The sequence below is a fragment of the Sturnus vulgaris genome, unplaced genomic scaffold (assembly GCF_052056855.1).
Source record: "Sturnus vulgaris isolate bStuVul1 unplaced genomic scaffold, bStuVul1.hap1 Scaffold_212, whole genome shotgun sequence".
Classification (NCBI taxonomy): domain Eukaryota; kingdom Metazoa; phylum Chordata; class Aves; order Passeriformes; family Sturnidae; genus Sturnus; species Sturnus vulgaris.
Window position 1 is genome coordinate 1074177 of NW_028276272.1, and position 3917 is coordinate 1078093.

Below are 3917 nucleotides of genomic sequence, written 5' to 3' on the forward strand. Positions count from 1 at the left end.
AAAGCGTTCTTAAAGTAGCCCCCTGGCAGCAGCCCTGAAAGGGCGCATAACACACGGCGTCTCGCTGCCCTCCGTTCTACATACTCGCGGCTCCCTTTGCCGACTTGCAAAAGTTGCTACCAGAGCAGAGGCGGCCAGATTGAAGAAGCAGTGCCTTGGTTAACCTTCTCCTTAATGCACGTAAGCCACGTCCAGCTCCTCGCTGCACTCTGGATTTCCCTTCTCCGAGGCACTTACCGTGGTGCTGTGTGCAACTCGGCGCCTAGAAGCGACCGCCAAAGCTTTCCAGGCGGGCTGCAAGGGAACCACGGAGCAGCACAAGCAGCAGTGCTTCAACTTGCTCCTTCCGACTGCTAAGGGCACTTGGAAAGGCAAGTGAGAGTCAACAACCTCCCTCTCCTAGTAGCCTGTAACGTGGTGCACACAAGCACGGGACTAGTGCCGCTTCGTTCACCGCCATCGTCTAAGCGTGGAGCCGCTTTCACTTGCCGGCGGCCAGAAGCCGCTGCAAGGGCGCCACACAACCACAAGTGCGCCGGCAGCCAAGAGCTGCTTCTGCCCAAGCCCGCCTAGGGCGTGCACCCTTGTTCTCAGAGCTCCGTGCAGCAGTCTGCCTCTCTCGCAGTTCGAATGGAAAACGAAAGCTTTTCGCTTACGCCCTTCACAGAGATCCGTTGCCAGGAAGAGAATGCTTTGTGGCCGGAGCTCGGGCCCGCCGCGAGGAAGCTGCTATTAGGACCGCATTGCAGGGACACGTCTCGCTTCTTGACTTCGTGCTTAGCGCTCTCCGAATTCGCCGCTAGCTCCACGGTCCTTCTCAGCTGCAAGTAGCAGCGCTCGCAGTACATAGAGCTTCGCAAGGACCGAAGACCCGGAGGGAAGTATCGCACACGAAAATGTGCCGGGACAGAGACGTGTTCTACATTGTCCCTTCTCGTCATCCAGTTTGTGCCTCTGCTGCTTCTGCTGTTAGGAATCGCTCCTTGCAAGACGAGCGAGAGCGTCTTTCTGGGTGCATTGCACTGAGTGAGTGCTCGCTCGGGACTTTGCACTCGGAGCCAAGGCAAGAGGGCGTGCTTGCCCGCAGAACTGAGAACACGCTGTTGGGCAGAGCTGAAACTGATCGCCGGAGTTCAGCTCTCTCCGGACGGCAGAAGGCGAAGAACGAAGCCGCTTGCGAGCGGCGCAGTGCAGCGAAGAGCTCTCCGAATTCGCCGCTAGCTCCACGGTCCTTCCCAGCTGCAAGTAGCAGAGCTCGCAGTACATAGAGCTGCGCAAGGACCGAAGACCCGGAGGGAAGTATCGCACACGAAAATGTGCCGGGACAGAGACGTGTTCTACATTGTCCCTTCTCGTCATCCAGTTTGTGCCTCTGCTGCTTCTGCTGTTAGGAATCGCTCCTTGCAAGACGAGCGAGAGCGTCTTTCTGGGTGCATTGCACTGAGTGAGTGCTCGCTCGGGACTTTGCACTCGGAGCCAAGGCAAGAGGGCGTGCTTGCCCGCAGAACTGAGAACACGCTGTTGGGCAGAGCTGAAACTGATCGCCGGAGTTCAGCTCTCTCCGGACGGCAGAAGGCGAAGAACGAAGCCGCTTGCGAGCGGCGCAGTGCAGCGAAGAGCTCTCCGAATTCGCCGCTAGCTCCACGGTCCTTCCCAGCTGCAAGTAGCAGCGCTCGCAGTACATAGAGCTGCGCAAGGACCGACGACCCGGAGGGAAGTATCGCACACTAAAATGTGCCGGGACAGAGACGTGTTCTACATTGTCCCTTCTCGTCATCCAGTTTGTGCCTCTGCTGCTTCTGCTGTTAGGAATCGCTCCTTGCAAGACGAGCGAGAGCGTCTTTCTGGGTGCATTGCACTGAGTCGAGTGCTCGCTCGGGACTTTGCACTCGGAGCCAAGGCAAGAGGGCGTGCTTGCCCGCGGAACTGAGAACACGCTGTTGGGCAGAGCTGAAACTGATCGCCGGAGTTCAGCTCTCTCCGGACGGCAGAAGGCGAAGAACGAAGCCGCTTGCGAGCGGCGCAGTGCAGCGAAGAGCACACGAGCAGCCAAAGAGCTCCTTCACAATCGCTTTCACTTCTCTGTGCTCTTGCTGCTTGGAAAAGCAGCACACAGCCGTTGCACGCCAGGGCAAAAGCTGGGACAGTGCCCGTCCTCACTCCTTCGCTGTGCTGTACTACATGCAGCTAGAGCGAAGCGAGAAGGACGCGAGGAAGAAAAAAGCGTTCTTAAAGTAGCCCCCTGGCAGCAGCCCTGAAAGGGCGCATAACACACGGCGTCTCGCGGCCCTCCGTTCTACATACTCGCGGCTCCCTTTGCCGACTTGCAAAAGTTGCTACCAGAGCAGAGGCGGCCAGATTGAAGAAGCAGTGCCTTGGTTAACCTTCTCCTTAATGCACGTAAGCCACGTCCAGCTCCTCGCTGCACTCTGGATTTCCCTTCTCCGAGGCACTTACCGTGGTGCTGTGTGCAACTCGGCGCCTAGAAGCGACCGCCAAAGCTTTCCAGGCGGGCTGCAAGGGAACCACGGAGCAGCACAAGCAGCAGTGCTTCAGCTTGCTCCTTCCGACTGCTAAGGGCACTTGGAAAGGCAAGTGAGAGTCAACAACCTCCCTCTCCTAGTAGCCTGTAACGTGGTGCACACAAGCGCGGCTCTTGTGCCGCTTCGTTCACCGCCATCGTCTAAGCGTGGAGCCGCTTTCACTTGCCGGCGGCCAGAAGCCGCTGCAAGGGCGCCACACAACCACAAGTGCGCCGGCAGCCAAGAGCTAGAGAACGCTGCTTCTGCCCAAGCCCGCCTAGGGCGTGCACCCTTGTTCTCAGAGCTCCGTGCAACAGTCTGCCTCTCTCGCAGTTCGAATGGAAAACGAAAGCTTTTCGCCTACGCCCGTCACAGAGATCCGTTGCCAGGACGAGAATGCTTTGTGGCCGGAGCTCGGGCCCGCCGCGAGGAAGCTGCTATTAGGACCGCATTGCAGGGACACGTCTCGCTTCTTGACTTCGTGCTTAGCGCTCTCCGAATTCGCCGCTAGCTCCACGGTCCTTCTCAGCTGCAAGTAGCTGCGCTCGCAGTACATAGAGCTTCGCAAGGACCGAAGACCCGGAGGGAAGTATCGCACACGAAAATGTGCCGGGACAGAGACGTGTTCTACATTGTCCCTTCTCGTCATCCAGTTTGTGCCTCTGCTGCTTCTGCTGTTAGGAATCGCTCCTTGAAAGACGATCGAGAGCGTCTTTCTGGGTGCATTGCACTGAGTCGAGTGCTCGCTCGGGACTTTGCACTCGGAGCCAAGGCAAGAGGGCGTGCTTGCCCGCGGAACTGAGAACACGCTGTTGGGCAGAGCTGAAACTGATCGCCAGAGTTCAGCTCTCTCCGGACGGCAGAAGGCGAAGAACGAAGCCGCTTGCGAGCGGCGCAGTGCAGCGAAGAGCACACGAGCAGCCAAAGAGCTCCTTCACAATCGCTTTCACTTCTCTGTGCTCTTGCTGCTTGGAAAAGCAGCACACAGCCGTTGCACGCCAGGGCAAAAGCTGGGACAGTGCCCGTCCTCACTCCTTCGCTGTGCTGTACTCCATGCAGCTAGAGCGAAGCGAGAAGGACGCGAGGAAGAAAAAAGCGTTCTTAAAGTAGCCCCCTGGCAGCAGCCCTGAAAGGGCGCATAACACACGGCGTCTCGCTGCCCTCCGTTCTACATACTCGCGGCTCCCTTTGCCGACTTGCAAAAGTTGCTACCAGAGCAGAGGCGGCCAGATTGAAGAAGCAGTGCCTTGGTTAACCTTCTCCTTAATGCACGTAAGCCACGTCCAGCTCCTCGCTGCACTCTGGATTTCCCTTCTCCGAGGCACTTACCGTGGTGCTGTGTGCAACTCGGCGCCTAGAAGCGACCGCCAAAGCTTTCCAGGCGGGCTGCAAGGG